At 43.7% G+C, this 19,519-nt stretch overlaps 1 protein-coding gene across 3 annotated transcripts in view; it reads right to left on the reverse strand.

Annotated features, from left to right (window-relative positions):
- The window catches only part of LOC127578699 (cadherin-22), a 783,176-nt gene that overhangs the window by 50,137 nt on the left and 713,520 nt on the right, over nucleotides 1-19,519 (reverse strand). The gene's annotated exons all lie outside the window — the stretch shown is intronic.

Raw genomic sequence — 19,519 nt, forward strand, 5'->3', positions numbered from 1 at the left:
CGGGCCATGCCATCTTCTCACAGCTACAATTGGGCAGGAGGTGCTGAAGGTCCCACACCACCAGGCTTAAGAACAGCTACTTCCTTTCAACCATTCAGTCCTTGAACCAACCGGCACAACCCTAATTACCAGAGTTCAGCAACACTATGACCACTTAATCGCTTTGCCCTGAAATGAACTTTTTTTGTTCTTAACTGTATTCCTTCTTGTAAAAATTGTGTTAAATCTACGTTTTTCTTGTGAATGCTGTTTACATGATGCTATGTGCCTGTGATGCTGCTGCAAGTAAGTTTTTCTTTACATCTGCACATACATGTACTTGTGCGGATGACAATAAACTCGGCTTTGACTTTGAAAGGTCATCAACCTGAAATGTTAACCAGGGTTCCATCTCCAAAGATGCTGCCTGACTTGTTGAGAGTTTCCAGATCTTTATGTCCAGAATTTCTGGTATTTTTCTCTAGGGGCTATTTTTCTCATTGAGGTTCCAAAGCAGAGCTGGGTTTAATAAAATGTTATTCTCTCAAGGGTGCCAGCAATAAACACCAGTTTTTAAGACAACTTGATCTAATTTACCTGGCACTGCTCTAGAGGAATGCACTGGAAATTCCATCTGTGACTGATGCAGAAAATGCATCCAGTGCACAAAGATGAATTACTTTGGAAATGCATGGTAGAGTTTTTTGTCTTTGGAATGTGGGAGGAAACCAGAGCACCCGGAGGAAACCCACGCAGACATGGGGAGAACGTACAAGCTCCTTACAGACAGCAGCTGGAATTGAACCCGGGTCGCTGGCGCTGTAATAGTGTTATGCTAACCGCTACACTACCGTGGCTGCCCATTAAGTGACAGGATAGCTATTTAATCCCTTTCCAGATCTCAGCCTGGGAGTTTAGGCCAATTAACACAGACGTTCATCGATTGTTTTGCCCTGTGTAATTTACAATAATATTAAACCAGAATGTCCCACACACAATGGCTGGTTCGTGGCCGGAATTAAACCCGGGTCGCTGGTGCTGCAATAGCGTTACGTGAATCGCTACACTTAGTCGGAGGAGTAAGGAAGTCTGTGATGGGAAATAGGTAGAGGAACACTGTATCTGGGAGTACAGAGCACAGATCACTTGGGAATAAAGTCAGGGAAAAGCTCACCAAGCACTGGACGTCATTCCCAGAAGGCAGTTTTGAAAAGTCTTCCAGCATCTTGGTCATATGATACTCCTTTCAAGAAAGAATTCTGGTCACAACTTAAAATGAATGCACAGGAAATGACAAACAAAATGCTGAATGGACTCCTCGGTCAGGCTGTGGTGACAGAAATGATCTGAAATGTACTTATCTTCTGCCAACAGCTGCGTGGAGAATACTGGCGAGGTGGTCTTGGTGGATCAGCCAAGCCTGGAAGTCAAGCAGAGCCTCAGATTCATTGAAAGAAAGTGCCACCATGGCAATAGTGTGGGGGTCAAGCTCAGGGAGTAGAACTGATGAGCTTTCTTTGTTCCTGACTCCACAGATGCTGCCTGACCTGCTAAGTACTTCCAGCATTTTCTGTTTTTATTTCTGTTTTTAATTTCCTTGTGCTGTGGTTCATAGGAATATATTTTTTTCTGGTTACTATGTGTACCCATTCTGTTTGTTTATTCAGATGTCCCCAAGAGACATCTATCTCGAAAGGCTCATAGAATGCTCTCTGCCCACCCAGATGACTGCAGCTGTATTATAACACAAGAGACCTGACACTACCCAGAACAAAGCTGTGTTCATCTTCCATTGGTTGTAGAAACAGTTTACTCTCACCTACTTAATCCCTTCAAGTGACCAATAACCAATCATATAACTATTATCTTCTCCTTGCTATAACAACACCTCAGCCAATTTGATTCATTTGCTTTACACTTTACACATAATTGCAATCTTTCTTCAATGTTTAAATTCTGGAAACAAATAAAAGCCGCAACATGAGAAATTCTGCAGATGCTGGATGCTACCTTCCTGAGACATCATCTCTTGTGGACGTCCTTGCTGGTGGGGAGAGCTGCACCCATGAAGGAACTGGCTGACTCCACCATTCTCTGTAGCCTCTTGTGTTCCTGTGCACTGGAGTTCCCATACCAGGCCATAATACAACCATACAGATTGCCTTCCACTGTACATCTGTTTGTCAGAATCTTCAATAACATGCTGAATCTCCTTAAACTTCGAAGGAAATAGAGATGCTGGTGAGCCTTTTTCATGGTTTGGAGCCATTTCCAAGTCATTATTGACTCATTCACTGGGAGTGGGCCTCTTACACTTAATGAAGCTTCTCTACCAATCTGTCCCCACTACACTATATTGTTCTCCAATAATAGTTCATGGAAAGACATAGAGAATAACAGATCACTTTGCACATATCGGGAGCCAACTCTTGCTGAAGGCAGGCAATGATGATGAAATTCACCAATGCTTTCTGTGCTCAGCGTGGCTTTTGGCTATCTGAAGAAAAGAATGGTTGAAGGTCAACACCTCAGAGCCATCACTAAACACATATTCTACTGGGCAGCAGTGATCCACAGAGAAACAAAGGATAGCAGATGCTGGAATCTAGACAACAAACACGATGATGCTGGAGGAACTCAGCAGGCCGGGCAGCACCTGTGGAGAAAAGCAGGTGGTCAACGTTTTGGGTTAGGACTATCACCACCTTGTGCCCACCCCACCTCCCATCTTTTGTCTACCTATTGCTGCTTTGCTTTTCCCTCCTAAATATTGGGCTTCCCCTTTTCTTATCTTCAGTCCTGAAGAAGGGTCCTGACCCCAAACGTTGACTGCTTGCTTTTCTCCACGGATATTGTCTGGCTTGCTGAGTTCCTCCAGCATCATCATGTTTTTCAGCGGTGATCCACTCTCCTCTGATCAGTACTTCAAAATACTGGACATATATTTCCAATATTGCCCACTCAAAATCCTTCAAACCCATTAGGAGGAAAGAAAGCCAGTGTCAACTTGGAGGACAACATCACCAGCATCAAAGTTCTAGTTACCCTCAGCCAGCTCTGATGGGCAAGTCATGTCATTCATACACCCAATACCAGGCTCTTGAAATGGGTGCTTTATTCCAAGCTCCGTCACGTCATGTGATTATTACAAAGCAGAGAAAATGCTCTGAGGATGTTCTCAAAACCTCATTGAAAAAATGCATCCTGCTCACAAACTCCGGGGAATCCCTGGCCTGCGACTGCGGATAGAACTGAGCGCCCTGAGTCCGTGCTTTGGGAGAACACAGAAGCCTGGTGTTAATGGTGAAAGGATCGCACCTCCTAAACCACCCAGCCTACTCGTCTGTAGTATGAAAGGTCATGGCTGTCATGTGACAGTGACAACACTGACCCCTCTGGTCGGATGATAGCATTGCTCATCGGGTCGGAAGTGACACCACTGTCAGTCAAAGGTTTAGCTCCACCCCACCCATCAAGTGCACACCTAAGGATTGGCTTTGTAACACACCTTTGTCCTTGACGCCCAAATCACTGGCTTGTTTGAATTACCTGAGCTAGCTCCACCCAGCTCTCCAGCACTATAAAGGATGTTACACCTGCGTAGCTCTCTCTTTTGCTGACTGCCGCCAGGGTCGAAACCACACCGAAGGACCACTGATAAGAATGTGCATTTCCACAGGGGGCTGGGAGCATCTTGAGTAGATTCCCAGTAGCATAGAGCTGTTGCTTATCCAGAATCAGGGGGTTCAGGCACCGTATTGCGTCTTCCCTGATCGTTGGTGACCAGTTCACTGTGTGTGTATGTCTGTGTGTGTGTGCGTGCACTTCACCCTGTTGCGACTCCCCTCACGTTCCGTGATTACCTGTGTGCATGTGTGTGAGTGTGCATCCGTTCCCGTTCATTCTGTTCCCGCGTTTGTCTTTGTAAATAAATTCCTTTTTAAAATACAATGTATCCAGAGTCCTCTATCCTTAAGATCAAAAGAACCTTTTCTCACAACTCTGTCCCATCAAGCACTTCCTGCCTCATGTGTGGCTGAGACTGCAGGTCTCACATGGCCCTCATGTACCAATGGGTTTGAAGGATATTAAGTGGGCAGTATTTTGAGGTATTGAACAGAAGAGTGTAGATCACTGTTGAAAAACACGATGATGCTGGAGGAACTCAGCAGGCCAGGCAGCATCCGTGGAGAAAAGCAGGTGATCAACATTTGGGGTTAGGACCCTTCTTCAGGACTGAAGATAGGAAAAGGGGAAGCCCAATATGTAGGAGGAAAAGCAGAGCAGTGATAGGTGGACAAAAGAGGGGAGGTGGGATGGGCACAAGGTGGTCCTAAAGACAGGTCCTCACCCTAAACATTGAACCTGCGGATCTGGAATCATCCTCAACCCCAAGGAACCGTTTAAGAAGAAAAGAAGATTTGGTTGGCAAGGCTTGCTAATGTACGAGAGACTGTGAAGCAGTATGAAAGAGCTGCTAATCATATATATATGTTTTCTAAAAATGTGGATGTTGAATGGTTCCCAGCTATAAACAGATTAGAAATAGCTGGAAACCTGCTCCTCCAAGTCTTTTTTTCAAATTCCTCACACCAGGCTTTGTGCTGCTAATTTCATGTTAATTCTGCTGTCAAAATTTATTCTATCAAATGCAAATTTTGCTTCCAGTCTTTTCACAGAAGTGGCCAAGATCCAATCTATCCTGTAACTTTACATAACATTGCTTTTTGAGTCACATTGCTTCATGCATTCACACAGCTGGTTCCTGTGCTGGCAAATCACTGACAACAGACTGAACTTCATTGGGTTCCAACTGGTATTATTTTTGGCTCACCCTCTTGTTCCTTTTCTCTTTATTTGTCTACTTACAATGGTGGGGTTTGGCTCTTGGACTCTTATTATCAGTAGTCGAAGGAATGTGCAACACGGAACAGGCTATCACTATGCCTGCCCTAGCTCTTCGAAAGAATACCCAAATTAATCACAATTAACAACAACTTGCACCTGCTCAGCACTTCAGATGCAATAAAGTGTCCCGAGGTGGTTCACAGGAATGCCATCAAAAAATGTAATGCTTAATCTGTGAAAGGGATGGAAGTTTAAGGAACATCTTCTGTTTTAAGCAGCCCTTTCATACTGTCTCACAACCTCTCACACCTCTAGGCATTCTTAAATTTTAAGACTTTGCTCCCTTGCTCCAGGTCCATTGAATCTACTCTACATAAATTCAAAACCATTACTTTAGGTGTCTCATTGAGCTCATGCATTAACATTTGAAATTCAAGGGAATAAAAAACATTTATGCAACCTATTCTTCACGTTTCATCTGTTAATCCCTAGTACTATTCAAGTGAATTTACACTTTGCTCACTCCAAAACTCTCCTTCCCCACCCTCCCTGTCCAATGCCTGAAATGGAATCCTGATCTAATCTACCACCAAGCTCAAAGACAGCTTCTATCCAGCTGTTGTGAGGCTATTGAACTCTTGTACGAGAAGATGGACTCTTGACTTCACAATCTAACTCGTCATGGCCTTGCACCTTATTGTCTGCCTGTGCTGCACTTTCTCTGTAACTGCAACACTGCTGTATATTCTGCATTCTGTTATTGCTTTCCTCTTCTACTACCTCAATGTACTGATGTGATGAAATGATCTGTATGGATGGCGTGCAAAACAAAGTTTTTCACTATAACTCGGTACATGTGACGGTAATAAACCAATTACCAATTAATCAGTTCTATATAACTACAGCTCCTTTTTCTATAATATAAACAGAAAATGCTGGAAAGGCTCAGCAGGCCAGCATTTGTGGAAAGAGGAATGTGGTTAAAGTTTAGGTCAAAGACTGCTTGCGATTTTTGATTTTAGTTCAGATTTCCAACATTAGCATTGTTTTGATTATACCTTCTTTATGTTTGAACTCCACCTCCTTGAGAAACTATAAATAACACAAGAAATATGATACAATGACCAAGAGGAATTAAAGCTCATTCAGAGCTATAAGACTGAGAAAATAAATAAAAATCAATGACAAAAGTTGGGAAGAAAATAGGAAATGGGAGGAGACTCACAAAAGATGTAAAAGAAAGCAGATTGTAAGAACTTTCACCTAAGCAGGAAGTGAGCAGTGAATGTATGAGAAATTATAATGGGAATAATGATAATGGTGCAGGTATTTCAGAGCAGTATTCACAACAGCAGGGGCGGTTATCATTCAGGAAACTTCAAGAAATTGATCAGCAATGAGAGCTTGGAACTTACAAATAATTATATCAGTAGAGAGAAAAGTTCTATGGAGACGAATATCTAACTAATCCCTGGACCTGATTGCTATAACTGAGTTTTAAAAGAAATTTCAGTAGAGACAGAAAAAGCATTGATTTTATCTTCCTGAATTACCAAGATTCTGGAATGAACCTTATGGATTGAAGGTGGCAAATGTCATTATACTACTGAAGAAGATCAGGAGAGAGGCAATTAGGTAACAGAGGACAATTAGCCTGAAATCAATCAAAAGGAAAATGCTTAAATCTTTTATTGAATATATTGCAACAGGTCCCTGGATAATCAGAGTCTGATTAGACAGATTCAATCAATTTCACAGCGGGCAAATTATTTTTGATAAATATGAGTTTTAAAGGGGGAACTAAACAGGGTAGATCAGCATTTAAAAAGGAATCTCTGACTTCTGAAAAATTATTTTTCAGCATCTGGGTCTCATTTATTATCCATCCAGAATTTCCCTTGAACTGAATGACCTGGTCGGCCATTTCAAGGGGTACTTAAGTGCCAACCATGTGGGGTTTGTTCTGGAGTCATATTTGGATGAGGTCAGACTGCACATTTCCTCTTCTGGGCGATGTTCGTAAACCGGTTGGGATCTAACAACAACCTGGTAGTTTATATGGTCATCATTACTAACATTTGCTGGTATTTTTCAAATGTTTACTCTGAATTTAAATTCCACAGCTGCTGAGGTGAGATTTGACTCAGGTCTCTGATTGTTAGCCCAGGGTTGAGGGAACAGGGTTTAGGATTACTAGTCCAGTGACAACCAGTGTTCCATAACAGTACCCTATAAGCGTCATAAGGTTCTACATGGTGCCATGCAAGAGGGTGATACATAAGGTGAGAGCTCCTGGAATATAGGGTACCGTATTAACATGGACTGAGGATTGGTTAATGGATAAATCAAAGAAGGAACAGATAAGAGACTAGCAAATGTTGGTATGCAAAACAGTTTTGTTGGGATTAAGGAGTGGAATGGTTCCTGAATGCAATCATTAAGTTAATGTGAAGTCAACATTTATGAAGCTATGCCAGCTTTTATTACATGAGGTTTGGCCTTGAGAGTGTTGGAATAGGGACGTTTGATTACAATTCTGTGAGGCTTTGAACTAACATGTACATATCTGGCCTCCTTACTCAGGAAAACTTTACTTGCCTTAGAGGAGAAGTTTAAGGAGGTTTGGCATATCACCGAAGACTCAAAAAAACTTCTACAGATGTACTGTTAAAAGTATCCTGACTGGTTGCATCATGGTCTGGTAGGGCAATTCGAATGCACAGGAATGTAGGAAGCTGCAGAGATTAGTCAACTCAGCCCAATACATCATGGGCACGTCCCTCCTCACCATCAGTAGTATCTACAGGAGGTGCTGCCTCAAGAAGGCAACATCTATCATCAAAGACCCCACCATCTGGGCCATGTCATCTTGTCGCAGTTACCATCAGGCAGGAGGTACAAAAGCTTGAAGTCCCACACCACCAGGTTCAGGAACAGCTACTTCCTTTCAACTGCTCGGTTCTTGAACCAACCTGCACAACCCTAATCACTATCTCAGTATAGCAACACTATGACCACTTTGACCACTTTGTACTACAATGGACTTTTTTTTTCTAATTGTGTTCTTGTATAATTTAGTTTAATTTATTTTTTTTTGTGAATGCTGTGTATCTGATGCTCTGTGCCTGTGACGCTGCTGCATGTTTTTCATCGCACCTGTGCATACATGTACTCGTGCATATGACAATAAACTCGACTTTGACTTTGAGGAGGTGCAGCAAAGTTTCATTATATTGATTCCTGGGATTGAAAGGCTATCCAACACAGAGTTTAGAAGAGTGAAAGATGATGTCATTGAAAAGTAGAACATGGCAGCATCCAAAGGGTTGGCAGTCTCATCAGAGGGAGCTGGCTGAAATTGAGGAAATATTTCTTCACTAACAATTGTGGATGCTTAATCAGTGATCATCTTCAAGACAGAGGTTGGTGGATCTAAGGACTCTAAGAGAATTGAGGAATGGGGTAGGGCAGGAAGTGTTGATGTAGGACTTCAACTATGAGCAGGTTCACAGAGACATTCAGACCATTCCCATTCTGACTTCTTCTTGAAGCCAAATTTCCATTAGACTCTTCAATCATTCTTTTGTAACTATGCTAGGTTTTAGGGATTGTGAAAACATACATACAAGTAAACCACACTGCTTCTCTAAAACTACTAATCTCTGATGAATAGCTGAGGTTAAACCAAAGGCCAAGCACAATTACTTGAAAGAATATAGGCTGCAAACAACAATTAGTAATGAGGGACTTGAAGTTCCCTGTTAAACATGAGTAATAGGCATTCAAACCAGGGCTTCAGTTGTTTAGGTGCAGAAGTGGTGCTAAAAATCCTGGATCTGTCAAGACAAAACAATTATTTCGCATCTTCATGATCTTGGGATGCCCAATGCACTTCACAGCCAAATAAGTAGTTTTGGAAGTGCAGTCACTGATACAGTGTGGAAATGCAGCAGACAATTTGCCAAGTCTTCAAAAAATGTTCTGAAATTGGACTAAATATTGGCTTGAAGTTTAGACCTGGTGGAACTCTTAATTTCAGCACTGCACAGCTGAAAATGAAAAGTTACCATAGAGTGAAATTGTGTTTCCAGGTGGTCTTGCATCATTCCAGGAATTCAATAGGGCACTGTACTCCCTGTGCATTGTGGAGCAAGTTTATCTAGTTACCTCATAAGTGAATGTTGTTGGGTATTCCAGGATAACCAGGTCTTCACAGCACCGTCCTGGATTCGGATCCCACTAATGTTCCAAATTTACCACCAAACCCCAGACCTCCTGATTTCCACCTTGACTCTCCAGTGATCCCCAGCCAAGGCTCCTGATGAAGGTTCTGATATCCACTCCACCACTGGCCTTAGTTTCAGATAGCAAAAATGGGTGCTGCCCTTTATATGGCTTTTACAAGGAGACCCATGACCAAGATGGTCACTGGTATGTCCCTGCTCCAAAGATCTGGTGCTGCCATTTGGGCCTTCTCAAAGTTCTAGCCCTATTTGTTTAGTGTTGTTGTTTTAGGACTAAATATTAGCCTGAATTCTGATTATCTTTATATTGTTACAATAGGATCTTCAACATCCACCTGAAGGAGCAGATAAGATTTAGTTGACCAAATGAAAAATACTATGATGCTGGAGGAACTCAGCAGGCCAGGCAGCATCCACTGAGAAAAGCAGGCGGTCAATATTTTGGGTCAGGACCCTTCCTCAGGACTGAAGATAGGAAAAGGGGGAAGACCCCCTTTTGTGATGGAAGGGAAAAGCAGAGCAGTGATAGGTAGACAAAAGAGGGGAGACGGGGTGGGCATAAGGTGGATGCAGGTAAGAGATAGTGATAGGTAGGTGTGGGGGAGGAGGGGAGAGCTGATCCACCGGGGGATGGGTCAAAGGTAAGGAGAGAAAAAGGGGAGGGGGTGGTAGAAAAAAAAGAGATATGCTAGAAAAGGGAAGAAAAGAAGAGGCATGACTGGGGGTGGGGATGTGGGGAAGGGGGGTGGGGATTACTTAAAGTGGGAGAATTCAATGTTCATGCCACATTAGGCTGCAAAGTTCCAAGATGTTGCTTCAGTTTGCGCTTGGAATTCTCCTGGCAGTGGAGGAGGTCGAGGACTGACATATCTGTGATAGTGTGGGAGGGGGAGGTGAAGTGACTGGCAACGGGGAGATGCAGATCGCAGTTACAGACAGCAGGCGTTCTGTGACTGGTCACCTAGTCTGCGTTTGGCCTCACCAATGTAGAGGAGGTCACACTTGGAGCACCAAATACAGTAGATGATATTAGGGGAGGTGCAGGTGAATCTCTGTCTCACCTGAAAGGACTGTTTGGGTCCCTGGATGGAGGTGATGGAGGCGGTGTAGTGGCAGGTGTTGCACCTATGGCGGAGGCAGTGGAAAGTTCCCGGGGTAGGAGCGGGATGGGTGGGTTGGGGGGGTGGGGGGGAGGAGATCTGTGGTTGTGTGGAAGTCCTGAAGAAGGGTCCTGACCCGAAACATTGACCACCTGCTTTTCCCCACGGATGCTGCCTGGCCTGCTGAGTTCCTCCAGCATCATTGTGTTTTTATCTAGATTCCAGCATCTGCAGTCCTTTATTTCTCTTGATTTTTAGTTCACTATCTCATTAAAGCACCAGCCCCTTCTTCAATGCTTCACTCGAGTCTATTGTTATTCTTCAATCTCTATTGTTATTCTTTGCATAGCACTCTACACCCTCACTGCTCATTATACACACAACTCTTATGCTTTCATCTATTCTTCAGGACTCAAAACTGACTTCTAGTGGGCACCCTGTCCATATCTAACATCTCTGTTGCTAAATGATGCAGAGAGGAATATGGGCTTCAGCAGCACCACATGTTGCCACAGAGGCCATTTGGGAGAAGGGTTTATCACCAAGACATGATGAGCTCAGGGATTATTCCTGAGATCCAAGCTAAGGATGCTTATGCAGGCGAAAATGGAAGTCACCGAGATCTAAGATCTCCTGGCACCTTAAATGCCATGCACTTTCCCAGTCTCTTCTCACAGCTGGCCCAGGTCACAATCATACTCAGTTTCCTAACCTCAGGATGATTCCTGCCTCTTTGCCACTGATCTCACTTCTCAATTTGCTGCTCACTGCCACGTCAACCACTCCCGATAGTCTTCAGCTCAGAGGAACGGGTGGATGGAGAACGAGGATTCTCCAGCATTACAAACATCTGCAGCGATGACGCAGATGTAGCAGTGTGACTCCAGCAGAAATCTCCCGAGCCACCTTCTGTCAGGAACATCTAACCCTTTGGACAGCCTCTATGTTCTCCAGCACACAAGACCTCCTCTGCATGTGATCCTCTCTTATAAAAGTCCAGGTCCATGTTATGAACCAAGTTGCCCAATCCCTCCCCTCTTCTACTCGTCTGCCAGCAATTCTTCTCTACATTGCACAGCGGAGATTGTGTGGTGTACTCCAGAGATTGTTGCTCTGTGGCTAAGTGTTGGTAGCTGCACAACAGTGCTGGAGATTTAGTGTGTACTCAAGTTGTAAACTGCATTGTCCGTTGAACTCATCAACATTTTTAAGTGACGGGTGCATGAGAAGATCATTGTTAGCCTCCCACACTAGGTCGTTTCATGCTTACAAATCCAAACAGAGAATTTTTAAGGCTTGGAGCCTTGAAAGGTATTGAAATGCTATAAAATGAATGGATTCCTTTTAGGAACTCCAAAGTATGGTAATCGATTCGTGGCAAACAATAAATGTTACAATAATCAATATAGACAGCCCAAAATCTTCTCGAGAAAATGTTTCTGCGTCACATGGGGCAAAGTTGATACGTAACCATTTATCAACATTTGTCTGAATGTTGGAACCCATATTGAGAAGGAATATGAAATAATATCTTTGAATATGTGGAACAGATGCTGAGCAAAACAAGACCGATCAATGTTGACAGGATTAGAATTGAGATAAGGGTTAGGAAGAAGAAATTAAAAGTGATGATCAGAAACTACCAGGGGCAGATGACTGAAGTATTTGAACCCTAAGTTCAGGTGCAAAGCGATGATACAGTAGGATGGATGATTGTTGTCTCCTTAATTATCCTGGGTAAGAAAGAGGCGTGTGCAAGGATATTTCTTTGGTCCAAACTTTCCTCAGTTGATTTCCTTCACACTTCATTGAATTCTCCTGAAGAATGCTGTATTGCTTGAAAGTAATGCATGAGCAATTCCTCAAAATTCTGTTATCCAGTTTTAAATTACTTTTTAAAATTTATACCTAAACTAAGTTGCATATGGGAAATTGAACAAAATTTGCATTTATTGGAAGGAATACAGTAACTATCCCAAATTGCATAAGGGTGCATTGAAGCTATAGAATGGAAGGAACCTGGCTGTCGGCATCAATAACGATGGTAAACATGTTGGCCCAACTTTCGGTCCATTAAGTGCCTTGTTCCTGCCCAGCAATAAAGCTGAAGGAGAGACAATAAGGAACTTTTACCACTGGCAGAGGTGTCTAGGACCAGAGAACATAGGTTTAAGGTCAGGAGTAAGAGATTGAGAGGGGATCTGAAGAAGAATTTTTTCACCCAGAGGACAAAATACTGTACGTGGGAACAATCCGTGGACCTTGTAACAGCAGCTACAACATTAGACAAAGTGATATTCAGGAAATAACTAGAGCTTGCGATGAAAACAATAATCATGAGGCACCCAATGTATCCAATCTATATGAAAATTGAATTTGACAAGGGTGGGCAAGAGGACAAGTTTATGTAACATATCCACAACACTTTCCTTGTACAATACATAGTGAAACCAAAGAGAGAATTTTAGATATGGACTTGAGTAATAAGATGGTCTTATAGTGAAGGATTCTCTGGGGAAGAAAGTTCATAATATAAACAAATTTAACATTGTAATTTAACAATGACTTTCAAAAAACAAACGTAGTCTTAAATGAAAGCACATTACATGGATATGAGGAAATTGGTGCCCAAGATGGATTGAGAAATTAGCATAAAATCATGATGTTATATTTTACAAAATAATGTAAAAATTACATTGTTTTGCAAAGCATACAGTTGTTTTACAAAGCAATCACTCAATCTGCTCCTTATCTCTAAAATGTAGAGGAGACCTCATTGTGAACACTGAAGTTGGAGAAGGAACAACTAAATCACTTGCTCATCCCTGGTAGGTGGGAAAGTGTTGCATCCCCTGTCGTTGCATGGGAAAGTGTTGTGTGAAGTTGGTGGAGATGGAATAATAGACAACCGAGTCATTGGAGGGAATGGTCCCTTCAGACTACTGAAAGGTAAGGGGAGAGGAAGATGTGTCTGGTGGTGGAATCTCATGGAAATTGTCATAAATTATGGAGGCTGTTGGGGTGGAGAGTGAGGACAAGGGGCTCCTTATCCTTGGTCTCGCTGGGAGGAGAGGGGGTGAGAACAGAAATGAGGAAATAGAACAGATTGGTTGAGAGCCCTATTAACCATGGGGACATGATTAAAATAAATACTCTTGGTAGCATTAATGTCAAAGTGCTCTATTCCAGGCTCAGTTGAGTGGAGCTTCTAAAAATTTACTGTGCATGAGAAGCACATCAACTCTAAATGGCACACTTCCACCACAGCCTTACACCAGTAAGCTTTGCAAAACAATGCATTTTTGTTGTACATTGATACAGCCATGGAAGAGAAAGAGAGGCTGCAGGGGAGAGACTGGTCAAGACTTGGGCATACTCATCAGACAGAGAGGCCAGGAGACCTGTGAGGGTCATCACAGGAGGATCCTTATTCAATCCGGTGATGCAGAAATAAATTTCACATCCTTGCTGGATGAGTCTGGGTGACCGGTACTATAACTACTTGTAAGACTGTTACGGACTCAGTGAATGTCCCTTTAAGATAGAGTGTGTGTGTGTGTGTGTGTGTGTGTGTGTGTGTGTGTGTGTGTGTGTGTGTGTGTGTGTGTGTGTGGGGCGTGCTTACGTCAATAGAAGATAAAGGACGTAATGACGTTGCTGAAGAAGTAAGAAGAAGAAGAAGGAGAGAGAGAGAAGGGAGAGAGACACCAGCCTGCTTGTTTTCTCTATCGATGGATGAGAAACAATAACTGTGTTTGCCACTGAAATCCATGTATGGAAGTTGGAAGTAATCTGGTGGAGTTCACTTTGTTGCTGACCTGTAGAAGGAAACAGGTATTTGTATGTGGACGACCACGGTTCGGATGCTTTTCGGGGTGAGGAAGTCACTACCGAGTAAACACTGAAGTGTCGTTTGGGTTCCATCATGGAACATTTGGATTTCGTATGTACTCTCTCTATGTTTTTCTACATCTACATCTTATCTTCAGACAACGGTGGTTGTTGAAGAAGCCCTTGCTCATGTTTCACCTTATGGCTTGCGGAACTGAACTTTAAGAACCATTCAGGAACTGGGAGTTTTGGACTTTGTCACACACACACACACAAAGAGTTTAGTTTTGGGGTTAACGTTCAAGGTTTAACATTTTTGAATTCTAACATACTAACGTTTTTACTTTTATTTTACGTATTATCATAAGTAGTGATTAATAAAATAGTTTTTAACACTAAATCATGCTCAGTGTGTTTCTTTTGTTGCTGGTTCGTGACAAGACCCATCTCAGCACAGAAATTGAACATTTTCAGATAACTGTCTTCTAATTTGTATCAGTACTGATGACTTTTTCTCTCTCCAGAGATGCTGCCTGAGCTTGGGTTTAACGAGCACTCTCCTTTATTTCAGATTTCCAGCAATTGTGCTGTTCTGAATCTCAAGGTTCTCACATCGGGTGGTTTCCCTCTGTCCTCTATGCTCTCCTATTTGGAAAGGCATGGCCTGATTAGGGACAGTCAGCATGGCTTTGTGCTGGGCAGGTCATGTCTTACAAACTTGATTGAGTTTTTTGAGGAGGTGATGCAGATGACTGATGAGGGTAGGATGGTGGATGTTGTCTACATGGACTTTAGTAAAGCATTTGACAAAGTCCCTCCTGATAGGCTGGTCCAGAAGATTAAGATGCTTGGGGTCCATGATGACTTGATAGTTTGGATTCAGAATTGGCTTGCCCATAGAAGACAGAGGGTAGTGGTGGAGGGGTGTTATTCTGGATGAAGTTCTGTGACCAGTGGTGTTCCGCAGGGATCAGTGCTGGGACCTTTGTAGTTTGTGGAATATATAAGTGACATAGGTGAAAATGTAGATAGGTGGGTTAGTAAGTTTGCAGACGACACGAAGGTTGGTGGAGTTGTCGACAGTGAAGAAGGCTGTCAAAGGATGCAGTGGGATGTAGATCAGTTGCAGATATGAGTGGAGAAATGGCAGATGGAGTGTGATTTGGCCAAGTGTGAGGTGTTGCACTTTGGGAGAACAAATGTAAGGGGCAAGTATACAGTTAATGACATGACCTTTAACAGCATTGATGTACAGAGGATATTAGCTCCCCAAGCCCATAGCTCCCTGAAAGTGGCCACACATGTAGAGAGAGTGGGAAAGAAAGTGTACGGCATACTTGCCTTCATTGATCGGGTCATTGACTATAAGAGCCAGGGAGTCAGTTGCAGCTATATGAAACTTTGGTTAGGCCACACTTGGAGTATTGTGTGCAGTTCTGGTCACCCCATTACAGGAAGGATGTGGAGGCTTTGCAAAGGATACGGAAGAGGTTCAACAGGATTTTGGCTGGATTAGAGGGCATGAGCTACAAGGAGAGGTTGGACAAATTTGGGTTGTTTTCTCTGGAGTGGTGGAGGCTGAGGGGAGACCTGATAGAAGTTTTTTTAAATTTTAAATTTTTTAAAAATTTTATTTGCAGCGTGGTAACAGGCCCTTCCACCCCAACAAGTCTGCGCCGCCCATTTTAAACCCAAATTAACCTACCCGTACGTCTTTGCAATGTGGGAGGAAACTGGAGCACCCGGAAGAAACCCACGCAGACACGGGAGAACGTACGAACTCCTTACAGACAGTGGCAGGAATCGAACCCCGATCGCTGGCGCTCTAATAGCGTCACACTAACCGCTACGCTACCGTGCCGACCTTATAAAATTATGAGAGACAGAGATAGGGTAGACAGTAAGAATCTTTTCACAAGATCACAAGATCACAAGATAAGGGAGCAGAAGCAGGCCATTCGGCCCATCGAGTCTGCTCCAAGGAAAAGGGAAAAAGAAATGGGGTGGGAAAAAAAGAGAGAGAAAAAAAAACTATTCTAATCCCATTTGCCAGACTTATCCCCATATCCCTTGATACCCTGACTATTTAGATATCTGTCTATCTCCTCCTTGAACACCCCCACTGATCTGGCCTCCACTGCTGTGCGTGGCAAGGAGTTCCACAATTTCACCACCCTCTGGGTAAAGAAACTTCTCCTCATCTCTGTCTTGAAACCGTACCCTCTAATTCTAAGATTGTGCCCTCTGGTCCTGGACACGCCCACCAAGGGAAACAGCCTAGCCACATCTACTCTATCCTTACCTGTCAACATTTTAAATGTCGCTACGAGGTCCCCTCTCATCCTTCTGTACTCCAGCGAGTACAGTCCAAGAGCCGACAAACGCTCATCATACTTAAGCCCTTTCATTCCTGGAATCATTCTCGTAAATCTCCTCTGAACCCTCTCCAACGTCAGCACATCCTTCCTAAGATGCGGGGCCCAAAACTGCGCACAGTATTCCAAATGAGGCCTCACTAGCGCCCCGTAGAGCCTCATCAACACTTCCTTACTTTTATACACTATACCTCTCGAGATGAATGCCAACATAGCATTCGCTTTCTTAACCACCGATCCAACCTGGTGGTTAACTTTTAAGGTATCTTGTACGAGTACCCCCAAGTCCCTTTGTACTACCGCACTATCAATCTTCTCTCCTTCTAGATAATAATCTACCCGCTTATTTCTACTTCCAAAGTGTACAACTGCACATTTCTCAACATTGAATCTCATCTGCCATTTTCTTGCCCATTCTCCTAAACTGTCTAGGTCCCTCTGCATTCTTTCTATTTCCTCTATGCTCCCTACTCCTCCACTTATCTTGGTGTCATCCGCAAACTTAGCCACACAACCATTTATTCCATCATCCAAATCATTGATGTACAAGGTAAAAAGGAGAGGCCCCAACACCGACCCTTGCGGCACACCACTAGTAACCGGTAACCAACCAGAACGAGATCCTTTTATTTCCACCCTTTGCTTCCTGCCAACCAGCCAATTCTCCACCCATTTTGCTACCCTGCCCATAATTCCATGACCTCTCATCTTATTAATCAGTCTCTTGTGAGGCACCTTATCAAAGGCCTTTTGAAAGTCTAAATACACAACATCTACCGCCTCTCCCTTATCCACCCTACCTGTGATTTCTTCAAAAAACTCCAATAGGTTGGTCAGACAGGACCTCCCCTTCACAAAACCATGTTGACTAGGTCCTATCTTGCCTTGCGCCTCTAGGTATTCGGTAACCTCCTCCTTGAGGATAGACTCCAATAATTTTCCCACCACTGACGTCAGACTAATAGGTCTGTAATTGCCTTTGTGCTGCCTCCCACCTTTCTTATATAACGGAACTACATTTGCTACCCTCCAGTCCTCCGGAACCATGCCAGAATCTATCGATTCCTGAAAAATAATCGCCAACGCCTCCGCTATCTCCACAGCCACCTCCTTCAGAACCCGGGGATGCACCTCATCCGGTCCGGGAGACTTATCAGCCTTAAGCCCTTTCAGACAGATTCAGTCAGAGTCAGATGGAAATGTTAAGTACTAGAAGATATGCATTTAAGGTGAGGGGGGAGATCTTAAAGGAGATATGTGGGGCAAGTTTTTTTACACAGAGAATGGTGGGTGCCTGGAACAGGCTGTCGGGCAGAAAGGTGGACCTAGATACTATGGCGGCATTTAAGAGGCTGTTAGACAGACTGATGAATATGCAGGGAATGGAGGGATGTGGATCATCTACAGGCAGAAAAGAAATGGTTTAATTTGTCATTCTGTTCAACACAGACAGGGTGGGCTGAAGGGCCCGTTCCTGTGCTGTACTGTTCTAGGTTCTAGGTTCTATGTTCACCTCCATCAGCTGTGAGTAACAAGCTGGAACCAACAACAACAGTGTCATCCAGTCTCCACCTACAGTAGACATTCCCTTCGTTCTCTCTACCCCTTCACCTTCTTTGCAACTTTCAAACATGTGTTATTTTCCTAGTTATGATGAAGGGTCATCGACCTGTTTCTATTTCCCTCTCCACAGACCTTCTTCCTGCTGAGGAGCTGTGGATGGTATTGGATATTGTGTGTTCATCTGTGAACATCCCCACCTCTGCCGTTATGAATGGAAGACAGGTAGGTTAACTCACCTCTCCTCGAATACAGCATCCTGGGGACTTCTCTGATGCTGTGGTGATTGACAGACTGCGAAGCATTGCATAAGTCTTCTGTGACTGCTTAGAAGGATCCCACAGTGAGGGAATTGAGGTTCAAGGTGACCTGGTCCTCAATGGAGAGAGCAGTCCAGGGATCAGAGCATGGCCGAAGGAATTCTCACAGTACTTCCCACAGCTCAGTGACAGCTAGAGCCTTTGAATCCATTGTTCATTTCAGAGGACCCAACAGGATGTCGTGTCTCTGAAGACTCTGCAGAAGCGGCGTCTCTGCTGATGACCATGTCTTTCCTCCTGTCCGAAGTCTCCAGCACACCCTGAGTGTGCTTGCCGTTGCTGTATCCATGCCAAAGAGCCCATTGAATGAGTACCTGGGCAACTCAGTCCCATTAGCTTGACTACACTGTGAACTTTGGAAGGTGTTTGAGCAGCCTGCAGTTGACTCTGAAGCTGCCCAGTCAAGTCTCCTGGTGTCAGCAGTGTGTTCCGTTAAATAGACATGCACTCAACAAAGCAGAGGTGTTTGGTAGAGGCACTTGTACAGGTACATGGACAGGAAAGGCTTCGAGGGATATGAGCCAAATGGGACTAGCTTAGATGGGAATCTTGGTCGGCATGGACCAGTTGGGCCGAAGTGTCTGTTTCTGTGCTGTATGACTCGATGACTGTCTGAGTCTAGAGGGATGTGTCTCAGTTGTGACTGAGGAACAATGGTCATAGGTTGCACTAAAAGCTCCGATTTATGCCACTAAGAGAGATCTGGGGGGGGAGGTGAGATCCCCCCCTCCCTCCCCTATTCCTTCCTCCCCCTCCCCTCCCTGGTACAACTGGTGATGCCATAGAGTTATCGAGCCACACAGCAACTAGCTCTTTGGTCCACCATGTTCCTGTTGACCTTCTTGCCCATCTACATGATGCCGTTTGCCTGCATTCAGACCACATCCTGCTGTGTCTTGCCTACTGAAGTGCCTGAATGTCATTAGGTGTCCAGCTGTCACAGGGAAAGTCTCAGATCCCCTAACATGAAGGGTGCACATACACGCCTGGTCTAATTTCCCCGTGGACACAGCTTCACCTGGAAGTCAACATTACTGTTAGATAAATGAAGTTAAATAGCCTTAATGCTCAATTACCACAGTAAAAAAGGTTGCTGATTTAATCTCAAAGCTTTTAAATCAACATAAACTTGGAAGCAGGAGTTGCAAATTATAAAGTCTGAAAGCCGTAAACACTAATTAACTCAAATGAACATGGAAACCAATCAGCAACTGACTGGCAAGTGAATGATATCCCTTTAAATGATAAAGTGCAGGATGTCG

This window comes from Pristis pectinata, chromosome 16, assembly GCF_009764475.1.
Source record: "Pristis pectinata isolate sPriPec2 chromosome 16, sPriPec2.1.pri, whole genome shotgun sequence".
NCBI classification, from domain to species: Eukaryota; Metazoa; Chordata; class Chondrichthyes; order Rhinopristiformes; family Pristidae; genus Pristis; species Pristis pectinata.